We start from the raw sequence: 21,310 nt of genomic DNA, 5'->3' as shown, positions 1-21,310 counted from the left end.
ACATCGTTCCATTTACCATTACCTCGATACATTTTAACGCAAAGTTCGACAAAAGGGCGACCAAACAACCATCGGGTTACACTCGGCTGTCCGGTAGCTCAATTCCTGAAATCCTGAAATTATGTTTAAAAGGCTCATTCCACATACATTTAAACTGGTCGAAACTCGAATAGAATTATATTTTTCAAGTAAGCTCTTTGTACCCAGGATCTGATTACTGCCAATTCGTGCCGACTAAACCAATTCAGACCCGCTATCTATTAAACATATGGCCCCTCGTTACAACAATCTCAGATACAGTTGTTTTCTTACACTCCTCTTACCTCAAATTAATCTGTAACCTGTGATTGTGTTTGAGTTTAGGTGATACTTGAAATGATACAAATTTGACTGATATTCTGTGCTTTACGAAATATTTTGATGATTAGTTTTCCTATTTTCCAGTTGAAATTTGAATTTAAGTGAATGTAAGTCATCTCCTCCTAAGAAACTGCCTACTACGCAACTTTAAAATTATTCGTTCATATTTTGAAAATTATTCGTAATTGTCTCCTTGCGAATTTTAGATAAATAAAAGCCCAATAGAGCTTATAAAATAGTTATGTTCTACGGTCGTTATGGCGACTAGAATTGTCACAATTTTTGAAAAGGTCGGATTTGAATTTTTCACGTAATGGTTTCTTGTTGTAATGATGTTATAAAATGTACGGCCCCGGATTGGGGGATTGTGATTGTGGTTCTAAACGACGCCATAGATGTCGCCTTCGCTGAATACACTTGTCGTAGAGTTTTCTCAGGAAACCTACGAGTAACTCGTTGCGCGGGCACAAGATGGCGCTCCGGTCTACCAGCGATTCCATAATGTAAACGACTGACTATTTATTGAATGTTTTTTTTTTTTGTACTTGACCTTTCAGCCAACTACGGCAAACCTCAGTCATTATCAGATGAGTCATGACGTATTTATGTGCAATTATCTTTTACTGGAGCCATTCCATGTTAAGGAAAGATTTTGACTGGGTTTTTTATATGCCGCCTCGTTCACTTTTGACCTTTCAATCAAGCTGCGTATTACGATCATATCGTTCAAGTTATTATCAGATGGGTTATGACACTCAAGTCGTATTTATGTGCAATCTATATAAAATAAACCGATTATGAAATGAAATAAACCTCGTTTGTGTTGGTTCCTGCGTGATTCTGTTGTGGGCTTCTGTACACGGCTGAAATCGTTCATAAATTCCGAATAGAGTTATTGAGATTTTGAATTAAGTTCAATTTATTTTGTGTCACGTTTGTTTATTAGGATATCATTTTGTCAATTCTGCGAGAACCATTCTTAAACAATTGTCAAAAACAGAAAATCAGTAGGGTACAATGAAATGATGGTGCCATCTTCATTTATAACTAAAATATTACATGTATTGAGTTGTAAAGCTTGGAAATTGTAAGGACGCTCCTCATCTGCTGCTGGTGCTATTAAAGGACTTCAATCTCTGCTTATGCCGAGTTTGAAAAATGTCGTTTCTTGTAGGTAGATGAATTCGAATAGGTGAAGCTTTTTTCAGGCATGCGAAATAGTCAAACTCATTAGTTTTTTTGGTGGTAATTAAGGTTCAAAAATGAATTGTAATGTAGGTATCAGTCCGAATCTCTCTTCAAGTGTGATATCTACTTGACAATTCTTATCAAGTCTACCGATAGAATACCTGAGGCCTGGTGATCTTAGTCATCTACTTGAGTTTAAGTTTGGCCGGGATCCAGATTCGAATTACGACGATTGGGTTCGCACAGCCCACGCTGCAGACTGACACATGCATAAATTCATAAACGTTTTGAATATAGTGGCTACTATTATACCGGCCGCTGTAGCTATGATAGCGGTCTGTCTAAATCCTTATCAGGTTGGGGAAATGTTCCTCTAATTTGCTCATCATCATCGATACGCAAAATTAGGTTCGAACCCCATTCAAGCCTGCTTTATAATCCATACTTTGAAGATGACAACGTTCGAATCTGATTGGCCCAGCTCGTATTATCAATTCATGATATCCACAAGAAATTGATATAGACAACATTGATAGTAATTTACTTAAAGTTTATTGTACATCAAGTACAAACTGCGGTCTACAATATATGATCGACAAAGTACTACATTGCACAATCTTTATTAATGTCACAATGCTTCTTACTTGACGCCAACATTTTCTTAGAACAATTAGTGATGTCATTACATCATTACAATTTCATTATCAAATTCGTGAAATGCCATTGAGAATGCTATCATTGGGCGTAATATCTCGGCCAAATATCAAATCAAATTTCCTGGAATAATTTCAATCTTGGGAAGAGAATTTTTTAGGATTTGTCTTGGATTTAAGTAATACTTGAATTTCTCACGGGCTCGTATTTACAAAACCGTGCACATCTCCAGATTATGCAATCATGATGGTTGGAATCACTACTTGGGGAACAACGGTATTAGTAGAACGTTCCCCTAAGAAAACGCCAAATACTTGTCTCAGAATTGGATTTGTTGATCATTCTTTTGCTGACCAACATTGGCCCAAAAGAAACAATCCACAAACATAAGATTAGATAAGAATGAAGATTCATTGTATATTGAAGGTGTTAACTAATGAAATTACACTTCTTTTAATGTTTGTCTGATACGGAGTGCTCCATTTCAGTTGTTCTTTGCGTTCGGTGAGCTGACCACCTCGTTCTGATCAAGCATCTCCACCTCTTCCCTTCGTTTATCTGAAATAAAGAATAAAATTATACAGTGTCTATTAGAAATTACGGCGTCTATTCAGGCGGGACGGTGTGTATTCAGGCGGGACGGTGTGTATTCAACCGGGACGGCGTGTATTCAGGCGGGACGGTGTGTATTCAACCGGGTCGGTGTGTATTCAGGCGGGTCGGTGTGTATTCAACCGGGACGGCGTGTATTGAACCGGGACGGCGTGTATTCAACCGGGGCGGTGTGTATTCAACCGGGACGGCGTGTATTCAACCGGGACGGCGTGTATTCAACCGGGACGGCGTGTATTCAACCGGGACTGTGTGTATTCAACCGGGACGGAGTGTATTCAACCGGGACGGAGTGTATTCAACCGGGACGGCGTGTATTGAACCGGGGCGGCGTGTATTCAACCGGGACGGTGTGTATTCAACCGGGACGGTGTGTATTCAACCGGGAATGTGTGTATTCAACCGGGACGGAGTGTATTCAACCGGGACGGTGTGTATTCAACCGGGACGGCGTGTATTGAACCGGGACGGCGTGTATTCAACCGGGACGGCGTGTATTGAACCGGGACGGCGTGTATTCAACCGGGGCGGCGTGTATTCAACCGGGACGGCGTGTATTCAACCGGGACGGCGTGTATTCAACCGGGGCGGTGTGTATTCAACCGGGACTGTGTGTATTCAACCGGGACGGCGTGCATTCAACCGGGACGGCGTGTATTCAACCGGGACGGCGTGTATTCAACCGGGACGGCGTGTATTCAACCGGGACGGCGTGTATTCAACCGGGGCGGCGTGTATTCAACCGGGACGGCGTGTATTCAACTGGGACGGCGTGTATTCAACCGGGGCGGTGTGTATTCAACCAGGACTGTGTGTATTCAACCGGGACGGTGTTGAGCGGGACGATATGTATTCAACCGGGACAGTGTGCACGCGGGACTGTCTAAATTTTGCAATACAATTCGAATCGATCAGAAATAATATTGTGTAATTACAAAAACCGATATATCTTATCAGCGCACTTTCGCGAGACAAGGGAGACTGATTTTTCTAAACAAATTTTTAAACTTAAGATATGTGACCACAGTCAAAAGCCCTAACTCGACTATTCTAAAAATACTGTATGAATGTCCTGGACAAATGAACCGGTTGATAAAAAGTCGGTTTTACTGATAATATTTCGTCATTAAGTTTATCGAATAGATCAAAGGTTTCTTTATCTGACAAATTGCCCAACATTTTGACACTCCACTTATGGCAAATGCTTTCGAGTCTCATCATCGTTATCTACTTGTTTACAAATATTAGATCTTTAAAACCATTGAAACAAAAAATACTTCTTGAATACGGGAGTGATTAGAATGATCACCGTAACTCCCACTATACATCACTGGTTACAAAACGATTCGAGTTTAGAGAAATTCCGCTGCATCTTTGTGACGAAAGTCTGTTTGATAAGATTAAACCCGACCTAACTTCATAATAATTTCAACAATAGAATATCAGCTTCATTCGAAAAACTTGAATCATCACCTAAACTCAAACACAAATTGGTCACAAGTTAATTCGAGTTAAGAGGAGTGTAAGGAACTAACTGTATCTGAGTTTGCTGTAACGACCCGACCTAACTTCCGATACAACAAACAGTTAAAATGTCTACTCACCAATTCATCAGCGAAGCTGCACGGATTTTTTCGATCAGTTAACTTTTCTTCGGGCGATGTAACATCCAGGCTACAGTTCTCACATCCCAACAGCAATTACGTCATGAGGATTGTATGTTTGGGCCAGGCTGGTTTAGGCAGCAATTAGGTCTTGAGTGGAGATGTTGGGAAGGGTTAAAGCCCAATGAGCTGTAGTTGCTGTAGTAACGAGGAGGTAGAAAGGCTCATCTAGAAAAATAGAATTGCGACGCTCACCATTAAAACTTATGATTTAATTTTGATACATGACATTTTCTGTTAAAAACAAATCTACTCACCACCGATTCATACCCGCGTGGAGCAACAAGGATTAGTTCTTATGTTCTCAAGCAGCGTTGGTTCAGTCAGCCCCGTGGTATTGGCAGCAATCAGGTGCTGATGATGGGAAGTGAGGAATAGCTGATCTGAAAAAGAAAACAGTAATTCAATACACAAAAAGAAATTCTGACTTTAACAAACAATATTTATAGTTAAGGTTTGATGCGTGAGTGACACCCCTAGGAAGGGGGAGCAACCCGGATAATCATTTCGATGGCATGCGAGCAAAACATATTTGTGCAACAAATCAAACCTCATACATCATTTATTCCTTCTAAACGAATAGATTTATCAATGCAATAATAATCTACTTTTCGAACGCGTCTTCAAACCAAGTCGTTATTACTCACTGAAAAATTGTAACAAATTGAAATTCATTCCTAGAACATTTGGTTGAATAGGGTGGCTAGCCACCTCTCTAATGCCATAGAAAAAATCTTTAACTCTTTTCGTGTTGATAGCCTATGTTTAATCATCGCGGCAGTTCGGCGGACACTGGCGCTATACGTCATGCTGGACTCGGGTGAGGAATCGTCGCCGTAAAAGCGCACCCACTAGCAAGTCATGATCATAGAGATGTTTTTTTTTCAAGTATCGACTTCTGTAGCACAACAAATACGTTATGTTTAAAGATTGAATTAATAGCGACGCGGACCGCTCTTAACACCGAACAACCACAGTCTGATTGATATCAGCTTTAGTATATTTCGTATACGTCATTGGAGTGGTGATTCATTAGGTCCTTAAACTAATGGACACGTAACATGAATTGGTATTGGTACTACATGTATATAAATTGAATCATGCAATTTGAGAAGATCCAGAATCAAAATGCGCGGACTTTCATAAGCTGATAACGGTACAACATGGTATTCTAACAAAAAGGACATTCGAATATTCCAAACATTTTTTCAGAAAATATATTTGCAACTTTTGTATTTATAACTATCGATGCTTTGGATGAATATCATGATGTGCAAGTATCACGTTTCCTTGGACATGCTACCAGTAGACAAAACATTGATACCTTGTTTCTCATTTTTGCTGAGCTCAAAAGTTCACCCGGTAGTTATGGAAATTAACTTGATTACAAATCTTATTGCAGTTTACAAAAGTAACCCGTTTCTCATAATCGGCCGGTATCATATCATTTTAGCATAAAATGAATGATGATATTAGATGATATTGAAGTACTTTCTCACATGCTTATTTTTTTAATGATGTCATGGAATTTGACGTTTTGTCGAAACAAATCGCGCAATTTCTAGCTCATAACGATACCCGAAGGTACTCTCTCCACAAGGACACGTGCACTTGATAGTGACAATTGAATATCACAGAAAACGACTAATTCAAAAGTAAATTGCTTTGACAATTGCTTCGATTTGACTGCGTTGCTCAAATTCAAACAATGGTGATAAATACTAACACAGGTCCCAATTCATCCGAAAACTTAAAGCCCTTGAACCATAAAAATCCAAAGGTTTGACAGGATAAAGATGATAAACGTCGCAAATAATTCTAGAAACGTGGTGGTATGGTTGTATGTGGCCAATTGCATGGACACTAGGAACCCATACATATGTTATAAATGGTTTGAGATTATTTTCAGTCTTCAATATAGTAAATAATATGATTAAGCAAAAACCCTCCATATCAATAAAAACAAATAGCTATTGTTTTATTCCGGATGTCAGGATGTTATCTTCGATTGATATTGTGGTTTGCTCAACCAGACATACGTCTTTTTTTCATGCACTGAACAAAGGTATTTCCGTTCGTTCAAATGTCAAAAACATAGATATAGGTTGAAGAATATTATCTATTATACGATTTTGTAAAATTCCAAATGTACTCATGATCGTTATCTTTTATGACAAGATATTGGTAATTTAGATAATACATGATTTAAAGATTCAAACTGCCCTTATGCAAGTCCAAGTATATTGACTGTCTGATTATTCGACTGGAACTCATATCTTTCATTTTTAGACTATACAAAAAATGAAGAAACAGATTTTCACAGCAATACGAGCGTGTTCATCACTATTCAAAAATGCTGATGTAAATTAAGAAGCGAGATATATTTCAACATAGAATGATTACTACCAATAAGTTGTGTTCCGTGATTGATGACATTTAATGTGATCAGTAATAATGATGATAATCATAAATGATCATGAGAAAATATGATAATTATCAATTATCGCAGATATATCTTAAAACAATATCAATAGAAAATCAATAAATTCGAATTACTAACTCAAACGGAAATCTTTGGACTGACTGGCTCAAAAGGTTTAGTGTGATGATGGCGGAGATGGTTGCCAAAATATCTACTCACCAATTTATGAGTGCAGTTTCCTTGACAATTTCGATAAGTTGTCTTCTCCTTATGAAGATGTGCAATCCAGGCTGCAGCATTTAGTTCTATCGGGCCAGATTAGTTTAATCAGCAGCACGCGCATTGACGGAAATCAGGTTCTGGGTTCAAGTTCAGGTTCAAGTGAGGATGGTCTGCAGTACTCTATGCAGCAATCAGGGCCTGGTGAGTAATTGAGGAATGGCCTAAAAAATGACAAATTCAATACATTAAAAACAAAGGAGAAGTTGTATATTACAACTGAAATTATGTCGACAGGACGATCTTATGGTGGAATAAAGGTTTTTTCTAGGTACCTGAGCGAAAATTCGAATCGCGTGAAAATCCTGTAGCAAGTTGTAGAGTTATTGTATATAAGTCCGGCAAACCTGCGCCGTAGCGTCACTTCTCAACATCGCAAATCCCTAATGAAATCATGGACTCTTAGACGGCTGGATCCTCTGGATCCTCACGCCACGTTTAACGTCCCTTCGTCCATGATGAAATCTAGCTAGTGTGAACACGATATAGGCCCCTGTGAATGGTTTAATCCTCAGAACTGATGCTATTCAAACCGAAGTATTCATTGATTATTGCATTCAAAAAGGACAATGTATCCCCTAGACGCAATGTGAACTGGTTTCGACTTTTAAGACTTTTATCAGGTATGTAACACCAAAACTAACTGAGCTAGGCCACTTGTTATGCTCCCAAGTCAAGTTGAAATAGACATTAGACGTATGTTGAACACAAATCCTCGAGTTGGTAGCAGTTTCTGTCTTGTAGAATGAATGTAGGTAAATATCCCCCGGTAAAAATCCCACTCGGTAAAAGTTCCCCAGCTAAAAATCCCCCTAGTAAAAATTCCCCCACGTTCGGTTTTCTATCAAACTCAGGTATAAAACCTAAATAAAACTTTTTACAATAATATTCAGGGTACATGGATATTCTACTATCACTTCAAATCTAGATTTCTTCATAGAAATTTTCAAAACTACGATGATATCATTTTGTATGCATGTCGCTTGTTAAAAGTCACAGATTATCCAAGGTGTATATTGTGAAATACAGCACCGAAAATTTGAAATTTCTGAAATTTGAAGTATTTTCTGTTTTTCAAGATAAGAATATTGAGTACATGTATTTTATCATATCTAGCCGTGAAATCAAATTTGGGGGGATTTTAACTCGGAGAACTTTAACCTGTTACAATAATAGATAATTCATCAATTCTCTCCTCTGTATCAAATTCACTATCATTCCAATTATGAAAACTAGAGGACCAAACGTCCCGAGGCTCGAAATGTAAAAGCTCAATAACTCACTTATAAGCACTTATAACTCAGATCTTTATTTACAAAGAAGTTTAACACGATTCAAAAACTATACAGTGGATGTACATTCAGAATTTAGTTGGTTAGTTGGTTTATTCATCATATTAAATGACATGATCGTCAATGGACAGCGAAACAGAAGAAAAGGAAAACAATATATACATATATACAATATACCAGAATTACAAAGAATTCCGGAATTTACCAATTCCGCTTGACAACCTATATCATTAAAAATAATATTTACATTATTTACACCAACACTTACCAAATTAAATTTCTTCCTTGTTGAATTTACTACACGTTAAGATGAAGTGCAACTCATCTTCGACACAGTTACACGTGTTTGTACACGAACAATATGAAATGTTATAATATCAATTGAGGGGGCCAATGAAGCAAATTGCCTGTTACTTGGTCATCCAGACACTCTCTCACATTATTCCCGCTCGCTGACACACAACAGGCACGGTATGGATTGAGGGGATGATAATTTCGGGGGTAACGTATGTTCGACAAGTGGAGCAGAAGAAATACCGAAGGACCACGCGTCCAGTCGGATCAACCAAGTACATTTTACTTTGGAGCACAGAAATCGATTCGTTCTACAAATGATTTGCAATAACGATGAAATTTATCTATTCCTGAAACATTACCTAAAGATACATCGGTAAGTTACATATAAGGAGCATGAAACTCATAGGATGTACTGATTGAAAATTAATTTTTATTTTGGTGGTAATTTTCGATAAGGGAGATGTATGGTGAGATGATGAGGTGAGTAATCAGTTTACAATTAAGCCTATTTTAAAGAGTAAAAGAATAGATAAATACATGAATGAATAAACAAACAAATAAATTATTCCCTCGATGTCATGGTTGTTAAGGTGTGATATGATCTATATGTCTTATTCTAACCGTTTTGAGTAATATACAAATTTTGGACCGTGGTTTAAATGATTACATTTAAAGCTAATGGTTTGAGGCTGGAGCCATGGACCAACAGTTCAGTATTGATAGCATCAACGGAAATGTGATGGATGATTTCGTTCAATATTGAATTACGAGATGCCACATATACATTTAACATAATAATCTCACGTTTGTAAAGATTAAAAGAGAAAGTAAGGGGTTCAAACGCTTCAGATAAATTCAAAAGTTATGCAGGTGATGGCTTTTTATTTTCTACGGAATTCAACAATAATGCCTAACATTCACTTATCGTAACTTGGACAATAATGACTCGTAATAATTACATCATTTTTTGAAAGAGATAATTCGAAAAAAGATCTTTGTCATCGCTTTTAGAGTTAGATATAATCCGTCACTATTTTAATTTTTATTATCAGGTAGAATCAAACGAAAATTAGTTTGCATCAGTTTCTTCGCTGTCAGGTTGCTGAGGGTTCGCGGCGACTTAGACCATCAACATCAGGCAATAACTTTCTCGTAGTACCATTGGGTCGGTCACGGTCATCCATGGCTATAGTCACATACACTTTTAGCAAGGAGTATTTTTATCTGGAACTGCGGATTGTGTTTTTATGTTTACTTATGTTTGTTTGTCACTTTTACCCGGATACAGTTTTGGCAGCTCAAGTAGGCTGTCTTGTTTATTGAGTATTTTGTCTACCTAGCGAACTGGCACTATTTTTGAATAAGTGATGTAATAGCAATATAAACAACTCTCAACTCACCTGCCCTCGCAACTAGTTTAGCTCTCATCAGGTAATTAGTGTCTTAACATGTTAAATAATTAGTGTCTTAATAAATTTTGGATGAACCAATCGCTAGAAGTTTTGGTCAATAATTTCTTGATGGGAGTGTCTTAATCAACTTGGTTTTTGGCAGCACAGATTTGATCACTCTGTGCCTGCTATCCAACTGATTAAGACGTAAAATAAACTGGTATTAACACATAAATTCAATCGTTTGAATTTTCAGGTGAGTTACATCCATTTTTCATAGTTAAATCTTATATATGTTTTGGCATAAATGTGTACCTAGGCTTAGCTGAGAAATCAGACCTTTATGTAACACGTACATTTGGTACTGAGAGTCAATTTTTATAGATTAGGTATTTAATCTAAAATGACGGCTAATGATTATTTGTTACCCCTGTGAAACTGGCTCCCGGTTCCCGGTTCCTTATTCGGCTCCCGATTCAAAATGCTGTTGAACCGGGAGCCGAATCGGGAACCGGGAGCCGGCTACTGGTTCAGCTCCCGATTCAAAATGCTGTTGAACCGGGAGCCGAATCGGGAACCGGGAGCCGGCTACTGGTTCAGCTCCCGATTCAAAATGCTTTTGAACCGGGAGCCGAATCGGGAACCGGGAACCGGGAGCCGGCTACTGGTTCAGCTCCCGATTCAAAATGTGAAGCTGGCTACTTATTCGCCAGGTGGCGCTGGTGTACACTGTGCTGTAGTCCAGACATTTCACGTAACTATGTCTACTCTGCTGATAAACAAACTCGACCTCGACCTTGACAAGAAATCGCCAGGTGTGGCGCGAGCCAATCCAGACGTCTAAACACGATTGCGTATGCGACCGCGAGACTCGCGGTCGCAATACGTCAGTAAGCTGCGTCTATTAATAACATAACTTGGTTTAAGAACGTGCGTATTGCTCGGTCGTTTTTCTCGTCACCAATCGACTTCTTCATATTTTGATCGCCTCTTTAATCATTTAATCAATAAACCATCGATTGTTCCCGAGCTATAGGGTATTGATTAGTCAGCACTGAAAGGGTTAAGAAGAGAGAAAGTTTCTAACGAAAGTTATCGAATCCCCAAGAAAACAATATCTGCAAGCCCATGAAATTGTAAGATATAAAATAAACAGACGCTTTCTGCCCGCCGTATAAATCACCCTTCATGCAGGGTAAATCCATTGTCGAAGATGAAAAAACAATCACTTCAATATTCTATTAAACTTAATATTTTCCTATCTATCAAATTCCATAGAAAACATAAAAGAACATTTTTTTCATCCCTAAACCGAAAATAGCTTGAAATGAGATCGCACACAAAATTCTTATCCAATAGTTACCACGGCTGCATGGTAAAACAGTGAGACCACTAACATTGGCGCAGAGATAAAATGGTTGTTTAGACGTCTCAATTGCAAAATGTTAAGCTGGCTACTTATTCGATTCGACTCTATTGCGGACAGCAGGTAAACATAATTACGTAACTATGTCTGCTGAAATGAGTGCAACCTTGACCTCGGCCACCAGGCTAATCGAGACGTCTGAATTAACACCACGCGTGTGACGATTTCCTCCCGATTCAAAATCATTTTGAATCGGGAGCCGAATCGGGAACCGGGAACCGGCTACTGGTTCCCGGTTCAAAACCATTTTGAATCGGGAGCCGAACCGGGAACCGGGAACCGGGAGCCGGCTACTGGTTCAGCTACCGATTCAAAAACATTTTGAATCGGGAGCCGAATCGGGAACCGGGAACCGGGAGCCGGCTACTGGTTCAGCTCCCGATTCAAAATGTGAAGCTGGCTACTTATTCGATTCGACTCTATTGCGGACAGCAGGTAAACATAATTACGTAACTATGTCTGATGAGTGCAACCTGACCTCGGCCACCAGGCTAATCGAGACGTCTGAATTAACAGCACGCGCGTGACTTCAATATACACAGTTATATACAACTATATTCTATACTATAAGCGGCTAAGCCATAGCGTATTAACTTTGTAGCGCGTAATCTCCGTTCGTGTGGCTTCGATTACGCGTTGAGTGGTATGGATTGAAAGAGGATGGTCTGATCTGTGTTAACGAATAGATTTCGTGCCGATACGATAAAGTTTAGGTAGACTTTTCTACCATTAAGTTTGGACTTTCCGCGTGACGTCACTGCGCGCGATGATGAAAACAAACATTTGCGCGATGTGAGCGTCAGCTGTTGCTCGTTGACTACAGAGACGCCGGTGACCTAATTTCATTTTGTCTGCCTACAGAGACGCGGATGACGTCAATTCTGGGGAATGTAATAGTGGAGAATACTGCGATGTGAGCATCATCGGTCTGATACGAGAAAGATGTACTGCATGATTTGTTATATGTTACTAGTTCTTCTGCCCTGGGCCCGGTTTAGGTGATAATTCTAATGGAAAATGCTTAATACGGGTTAGTTAATTGGTTTACCTTTGTCAGCGATATGAAGTTGGCTATTGAAATGTGTATTGAAATATTGTCAACATATTTGAAAATCATTTTCAATCGGGAGCCGAATCGGGAACCGGGAACCGGTAGCCGGCTCCCGGTTCCCGGCTCCCAATTCAAAATGTGAAGCTGGCTACTTATTCGCCAGGTGGCGCTGGTATATTCGATTCGACTCTATTGCGGACAGGTAAATGATATGATTGCGTAACTATGGTGTCTGCTCTCAAGTGCTAGCCGCAACCTTGACCACCAGTCGAGACGAGGCTAATCGAGACGTCTAAACACATCGCGCAACCAGGTGTGCTGACCGCGAGCGTTGCCCGGAGCGTTGACCTGCACTTTGACTCAGCAACTCATAATATCTTCTTTTATTCATTGAAGGTTTTGTGAAATAAGTGAAATCCTCGGAAATTTCTTTCCTTTTAAAAACTGCCAGCTGCTGCTACTACGTCATCATTCCGATATGAGTGTATGAAGCTACGAGATAGATTGTACGCGTGACTTGTGATATGTAGTTTTTCCCACAGCCAAATGGGTTAATGCCCTGGGCCCGGTTTAGGTGATAATTCGAATTGAAAGTGCTTTATTCTAGTTAGTGAATTCGATGATTAAATCTCTTTCACAAACGCTAATTAGGGAAAAGTAATTAATTGTAATTATCTCCGAAGTTAATTCCAAATTAATTATTGCATTATTCCTATACGATGAAAAAACTATCATTAATAAAATGACCAGCCCCGTCGCTAATTATGCACACCGGAATTAGGGGGAGCTTAAATTCCCCTTCGTGAAACCCGAAACCCGACTCTGGTGAAAATGCGATCAACAAGATCAAAATTGTGACATCGTCAAATGAACAGGCGTTCGATCGAGACGTCCGCCCACCGTCTGAATCACCTATATATACATACATACCTATAGTCGCCTTTTTTGTTGAGTATTATATTTTCCGTAAATATTATAACACACTAGAAAACGAAAACATGTGGATAATTTGGAAGAAAGGGTTGTAGTGTAGGTAAATATATTCATATGTATTCTAATCCAATGGTTACTGTGGTTGCATAGCAACTGTGAAACTACTGAAATCTGCACACGCAGACGTCTCGATTAGCCTAGTGACCGAGGTCAGGTTAGCTATCGCTTATCTCAGGCGAGACATGGTTACGTAAATACGTCTGGACTGAGGAATATCGTATACTCGCGCCATGTGAGAATAGAAAACCTGGAACGAATGAAATGTCAAAAGGTAATAGCAGAGCCGTCGGAAGGAATTTTTAAGTGGCGAGGCTTATTTCTGAAGGGGGTTTAGGGGCCCTCCCCTAGAAAAATTTTGAAAATTCAATCGCCGGAGATGCGTTTTGGGGCCATTTCACGGTCTCACTCACAGAAGCACGAGAAGCGGTGAGCCAACCACTTAGTACAGAGAACGACGAGCTGCTACGCGGTTCAGCGTGCTTTTGAAAAATATTTTGTTAAGCAAAAAAGTGGGGCGGCTTTGGCCGCCCCTGCCGCCCCTGTTCCGACGGCCATGAATAGAGATGTTACGAGAGGTCATCGGTTGGTTTTTCGATGTATTTGATGATGCGCTGTAACTTAAACCATAGCGCCGAATCGATTTAGGGTGTTTTAGTAAAAAAAGTCGAATCGGAACAGTTTTCCAACTTATTACTACCAACGGAATTCCTTTGTAAAAGTACATAATTTCAAAATTTTTGATATATCTCGAATATCGTTGATGAGTCATATATAATGAAGGTCGAAGGTTTAGAGGGTCGATTTATTGGAATTTTAAAGGCATAGTTATATAATTTCTGGAATGAAAAAAGAAAAAGTTTGGAACTTAATGATAGTGAAGTTTCAGCATGTCTCCTTTACAATGAAGGATTCAATCCGCGATGTTGATTCTACTTGCTTAAAGGGCACATGTACAATTAATAGAATATCATGTCATACTTTTTCTATGAAGTAATATGTTCACAAGTTATAATATGCTACTGATTATCATTTCAGTCATTTCCTGAAATACACTTATAAATCGGCAGTTTGAGCAGGTGCTCACTGTATCTAGATGTGTGCAGGTACGTGTTCCTGGCGTCATCTCTGTTGAAAGCTTACTGTTTACTCAGTTTCTATTCATTTAAAAGGGGTATTTAAGATTTTTTAAATTAATGATTTCTAAAGTATTGTTGGTGCCATCGTATATGATATGATAAACATACATGTTAGTGGGTGCATCATATAGCCGTGATATATAAGAGGGAACAAATTATGACTATCAATTGGATACGTATATATCAATTGTATACGCTAGAGAGCGCATACGTGCTTAGGTTTATCACCGACATACCGTGAAAAAAGCAACAGTGAGTTTGGTGAACTGTGTAAACAAAGTGAAGAGTAAATGAACGACGCATTTATAAGAAATCATTCCTTTGCGAAATAAGCATTGCGTTTATCAATCACGAAAAGTACAATTCATTGGCCATGTGGCCAAAAGAAAAAACGTTTGAGACGCTGAAGCAAGAGTTTCGGTGGGCTGCAATCAAACCCACGCAAGTATGGCGCCAGAGAGGCGATCCGATGGTTATTGGACAGTGTCTGTCATCGAGAGGATTTCCGAGGTTGCGCCAGACGTGATGACACGATCAACTGGGACTATCGTAGCTACGTCACCAAGCAATGATGCTGACCTACTATTTTGATATCGGAAAAGCTGACCGTGTGAAGAAATTGATATCTGTTATCACTCATCACCGCTCAATGAGATACGCGTGAGAATCCCACCTGTTGCTGACGCACTGTTGCCGGGGCACCGCTCCAGGGGAAATTAGTACGTATGATCACAAATGTGAAAATGCAGTGTTAAGTATTATAGCAATACAACACGACAAGTTTATCGCTTTTCTAGCAATCAATAAATGCTCCCTATTGTGCGTACTGATCACGCCGCTTAAAGCGTATGTATGTTTCAATGCGCGAAATTAAATAGTTCCAATTGTCACCTAATTTTACTTTGCTTTCCGGAAGAAATTCAGATGTGTCGTTACGTTATGTCGTTAATGAAAGTTATTGGTCGGTTTGAAATGTATTGCCATTTGTGGGAAATACAACTGTGACCCATCACCGTCAGCTCCATTTATTTAACAACCTAAATGTGAACACGTCTCTGTCGAATTATAATTCTGATTTGTTTTGTTGATGTCTGCAGCAGTTCGTCACAGTCGGCAAAACATGTTATTTGCTCTAGCAAAAGTAATAAGTTCAGTGTTCCAATTATTCTACGAAACATAGGCACAAAAGTACTCAGTAGAACCAGGGAAGTGTGATGTGTCATCACACTTCCCTGGTAGAACCATGTCAGCAAGACCATATTCTTTCTTGTCGATTTCGTTTTCCCCAGGGTATCAACTCCATTGACTGTGTGTAATGAAAATCACAGCGCAAACGAGCTACCCCAGTTACACATACGACTTAAACCAATTTCAATGGAATCTGTTATACTCAAAAACCACAATCCGACATCTGTATTGTGTGAATATGCTACTAGCCTGAGGTAACGATGTACTGGACAATTGTTGTTTGAGATGTTATCGCAATGAAATATGCAATGAATCAATGCACACTTGCTATAAAATAAAAATGCTATAATACTAACATTTCAAAATATCAATCATTCATAAACCTTATATAAAAAATATCTGAACATGTGGAATTTTTCAATGGAATTATAAGGATGGAAAATCATTTGTTCACGTTCAGAAGTCAATCGATCAATCAATCAATTTGAAATATCTCGGGGTTAAGAAATGTGGAGGTAGTCGAAAATCGTGATTAGAAATGGAATTTGAACGTCATTATATAAACTACGTGTATTGTTGCTACCATGGTAATAAAATCCGACGATTTTGCCCCTATCTCATTTCTGTCGGAAGTTCGTCGTCGGAAAATCGTCGTCAATCCTATACGTCGGTAATTAGCCGGATATTGTTTGATATCGTAGGTTGTTTAGTGGTTATTTAACCGCTAAACAACCGACGATATCAAATAGACAATTTACCACTTAATTACCATCTAATTACCGACCAATTAACCGCTCATTTACCGCAAGGGACAATACTGAGCCCTAGTAAAATCCAACCAACAAGACATCAATCTTCGGGCGGCCATCGGCATCGGGGCATCGCGATAGATATAACGGAATAGCTCATTTGCCGTTTGTTTCAATGCATTACAAGTTCGTGTTATTTTGTAGTAAATAGTCAAGGCTTTCATCTGAGATAGGCCACCAAAATTCGTCCAAACTTACTTACATTTAAAGTGAACGCTCACATCTGTCATAATCACTGATTGATAATATACTAGAAATTAATTCTGAAATAATATTCCGGAAATTGAAATAGGAGGATGTTGATTTCTGTGCGGTATTTCGATTACTTAGGTGTCTAGTTTATCACAAGCTATTGGGTTCGAATCCCACCATAACCATTTTACGCAGCATACGAAAAAAGTGCCATGGCGGATACAGGCGGCTTGAGTGACTTACGTTGCATTCATTCTCCTATCACTGGGGGTTGCATTGCTCGTGCACTAAAAGCGTTTTATGACTGGGAACAATCAATTAATTTGTTTGCGCTCGGGAGGCAGTATTCTCAGTTCATCTACGCGCTTGTAGATTGATGTTTAACAGAAGCGCTCTGGTCACGCTACATTTACAGCTTCTCATCATTACACACCTGGAACCCTGTGGTTTCTATGCACTCAACCAGCGTAATCTTGGTTGGAGTTTTTTTTTGGGGGGGGGGGAACACGTCACAGTTATTTGATGGGTGTTCATGTAGATGTGACAATTCAGATTTGGTACTTAATAACCCTGGCCAAAATATGAATAATTATTAGAATTAGGCATTGGATTAAGTATAACATATAAAATCATAACAAACTGAAATATAGCTGCAAAGCAGCGATAATGGGTTTTCTGCACAGTCTTAGAATCCTGTTCAACGGTGGATTTCAACAAAGCATTTGATAAGGCTCAACATCAGCCATTACTAAACAGGCTATTAGGAAACAGTATCAATGATAGGTCGCCCAAATGGCTCAGCAGTTATCTCTGAACGGAAACTTGTAACCGAAATCAACGGAACGCCTCATCTTGGAATGAGACGGTCTAACTAGTGGAGTCACGCAAGGTAGTATCCTAAGTCGTCTTCTGTTTAATCTCCTGACAAATGACATACACAGTAATCCAAAATATACCAGACCGAGTAAACTCCAAAACGACCTTAACACACTGTTCGACCAAAAAACTTAATGTTCCGACAAAACCACGGGCAACAAAACCAAAATTATGAATTGTCGCGGGTGACAAAACCAAAATATTGAATTGTCACGGGTGACAAAACAAAAATAATGAATTGTCGCGGGCGATAAAACCAAAATAATGAATTGTCGCGGGCGATAAAAACAAAATATTGAATTGTCCCGGGCGATAAAACCAAATTAATGAATTATCGCGGGCGATAAAACCAAAATATTGAATTGTCATGGGCGATAAAACCAAAATAATGAATTGTCGCGGGCGATAAAAACAAAATATTGAATTGTCCCGGGCGATAAAACCAAATTAATGAATTATCGCGGGCGATAAAACCAAAATATTGAATTGTCGCGGGCGATAAAACCAAAATAATGAATTGACGACTCGAAAAACATGTCGCCCCATTGAATGGGGCTAAATTTTCGATGTTTACGGCCCGACAGCGCTTTTGTAACGATGATTCGTGAAAAAACACGCGGGCTATTTGTAGATCTCAGTGAGCTGAACGATATTATATGGATTGTATATGAAACAGCGGTAAGGTAACAAAGCCTATGTTCTTTTGGTAAAAATAGTGTGGAAGAAAATAATAATAATAATAATCACGCGGATATCAATAGGGTTTTCTGTGAAATAACAGAAAACCCTAATAATAATCACGCGGATATCAATAGGGTTTTCTGTGAAATAACAGAAAACCCTAAATATAAACACATCATCAGCCCGACCGTAACCCTAACCCTAGCAGGACTCGAACCTGCGAACTCCAGCATGCCAGCCGAGCACGCTAACCACTAGACCGCTGAGTTCTGGTCATTTCGCTGAAGATGTCTCCCTCTGTGAGGAAATGTCCCGGCACCAACATGGTTCTTCAGAGAATAAAACATCATTTCTATTATTCTATTGATAAATATTTCCATGGTATGTGCTGGCCAAATTTCGTTTACAAATATTCGGCAGACATGCAGAGAAAACTAATATCATTTTGAAAACTAGATTCACAATATTTAATAGAGCACGGGGCAATCCGATTGATATGCTTAAATAAAAGGACACCTGGTTTCTTACGACCGGGCAAGCGGTGTCACTTAGGTCGATTAGCAAACTGACAAATAAAATCCATCCGATCGGTCAAATCATCCTGTGAGTCGCGATAACTGAATACATTGATGTGTTAGAAAACAATCACCATTTCACCATTTCACCCAACATTTCAATTCTTGAGGGAGGATAACATTATTTACAATTACATGTTCAACTGAATGAATTTTTTCAATGAATATCTGTTAATTTGTTTAATTTGTTTGCAACGGAAAATTTTCAGTCTTTGGCAACTTTGGCAATAATGAAAATGTTTGCAGATTGTGGTTTTTTAAGATTGGATGTGTCCAGATATTAGAGAAGCCACAGTCTAGACCATCTGATTGAGCAGTGTTATCTGCCGCTCGATCACCAGACATACGAAAAGACGTATGGACTGGGGAATACCGTATACTTGCGCATAGCAACTTTGAAACCACTGACCTCGGCAAGACGTGGTGTTGATTGACAGCTCGCCTTATCTGGTGGCCAAGGTCGAGGTAACCGCTCGCCAGCATCTGACATAGTTATGCAAACGCGTTAGAGACATCTGAATTGAATACGAATTTATTCGCCATTCAAACGATTGCCATTGCACACTGACGAAAATATTACGCTATAAACTGAAATTTAGATTTAGCCTAACGGCCGTGAAGGTTTGAAAGGTTTTTCCAAAATATCAAAGCATTAAGGATTTCAAAGCGATATTGCAATACGTACTTTTTATGGGGTACCTCAAGGAACACACAATGGGATTCACCAAATAAAATATTTCGAGCGGGGCATAAGAATCAATGACAGACATATTTTCTTAAACTGGTCACGGAAATTATGTTTTAATCCTTTAAATGTTTGTCATTAATTGGTTAGTCATAAATTGATGTGTCCAAATGTTTCGTGTTTCACAATCAGCAGACATTTTCATTATTGCCAAAGACTGAAAATTTTCCGTTGCAAACAAATTAAACAAATAAACAGGTATTAAAAAAAATTCATTCAGTTGAACATGTAATTTTAAATAATTTTATCCTTCTTCAAGCATTCAAATGTTGGGTGAAATGGTGAAAATAAATCCATTCTTTTCTAATTCTGTTCTGATCAAATATTTACTAGAGTTGCAGACATCGGCACGCACGTGGTGTTTGTTAAGACGTCTCCATTGGCTTCCACTTTGTTACGGTGGTTGAGGTAGAGGTTAACTATAGCTCTTATCAGCAGACATGTTTACGCAATCGTGTTTAGACGTCTGAATTGGCTCGTGCCATCACCTGGTGATTTGTTGTGTCCAGGTATTAGACTTCTATTTGTAGATACTTCTAATTAGTAAATTCTTCCCTAATTAGCGTTTGTGAAATAGATTTAATCATCGAATTCACTAACTAGAATAAAGCACTTTCAATTCGAATTATCACCTAAACCGGGCCCAGGGCATTAACCCATTTGGCTGTGGGAAAAACTACATATCACAAGTCACGCGTACAATCTATCTCGTAGCTTCATACACTCATATCGGAATGATGACGTAGTAGCAGCAGCTGGCAGTTTTTAAAAGGAAAGAAATTTCCGAGGATTTCGCTTATTTCACAAAACCTTCAATGAATGAAAGAAGATATTATGAGTTGCCGAGTCAAAATGCAGGTCAACGCTCCGGGCAACGCCCGCGGTCAGCACACCTGGTTGCGCGATGTGTTTAGACGTCTCGATTGGCCTCGTCTCGACTGGTGGTCAAGGTTACGGCTAGCACTTGAGAGCAGACACCATAGTTACGCAATCATAACATTTACCTGTCCGCAATAGAGAATCCTGTTCGAATCGAATAAGTAACCAGCTTCACATTTTGAATCGGGAGCCGGCCACCGGTTCCCGGTTCCCGGTTCGGCTCCCGATTCAAAATGGTTTTGAACCGGGAACCGGGAGCCGGCTACCGGTTCCCGATTCGGCTCCCGATTCAAAATGATTTTGAATCGGGAGCCGAATCGGTTCCGGCTCCCGGTTCCCGGTCTTTTTTCTATGGAATTTGATAGATAGGAAAATATTAAGTTTAATAGAATATTGAAGTGATTGTTTTTTCATCTTCGACAATGGATTTACCCTGCATGAAGGGTGATTTATACGGTAGGCAGAAAGCGTCTGTTTATTTTATATCTTACAATTTCATGGGCTTGCAGATATTGTTGTCTTGGGGATTCGATAACTTTCGTTAGAAACTTTCTCTCTTGTTAACCCTTTCAGTGCTGACTAATCAATACCCTATAGCTC

General features: G+C 39.2%; 1 protein-coding gene and 1 long non-coding RNA gene across 4 annotated transcripts in view; one reads left to right on the top strand and one right to left on the bottom strand.

The window, feature by feature from the left end:
• Positions 1-2,125: 2,125 nt before the first annotated feature.
• On the bottom strand, positions 2,126-5,471 carry LOC141907508 (uncharacterized). Its single transcript, XR_012619499.1, has 4 exons — positions 5,126-5,471; positions 4,736-4,861; positions 4,419-4,646; positions 2,126-2,760 (listed from the first exon to the last, which is right to left on the bottom strand). It is a non-coding gene; the product is annotated as an uncharacterized LOC141907508 (long non-coding RNA).
• A 4,366-nt stretch (positions 5,472-9,837) lies between these two features.
• Positions 9,838-21,310, top strand: part of LOC141906814 (uncharacterized) — a 42,327-nt gene continuing 30,854 nt past the window's right edge. For all 3 annotated transcript variants that reach the window (XM_074796206.1, XM_074796205.1, XM_074796207.1), the window contains exons 1-2: positions 9,838-10,415; positions 14,665-14,732. The gene's annotated coding sequence lies outside the window, so the exon portion shown is untranslated. The remainder of the gene's footprint in view (positions 10,416-14,664; positions 14,733-21,310) is intronic.

This window comes from Tubulanus polymorphus, chromosome 6 (genome assembly GCF_964204645.1).
Source record: "Tubulanus polymorphus chromosome 6, tnTubPoly1.2, whole genome shotgun sequence".
Classification (NCBI taxonomy): domain Eukaryota; kingdom Metazoa; phylum Nemertea; class Palaeonemertea; order Tubulaniformes; family Tubulanidae; genus Tubulanus; species Tubulanus polymorphus.
Note: the sequence above shows the minus strand (reverse complement) of the source record. Positions and strands in the feature narration are given on the sequence as shown.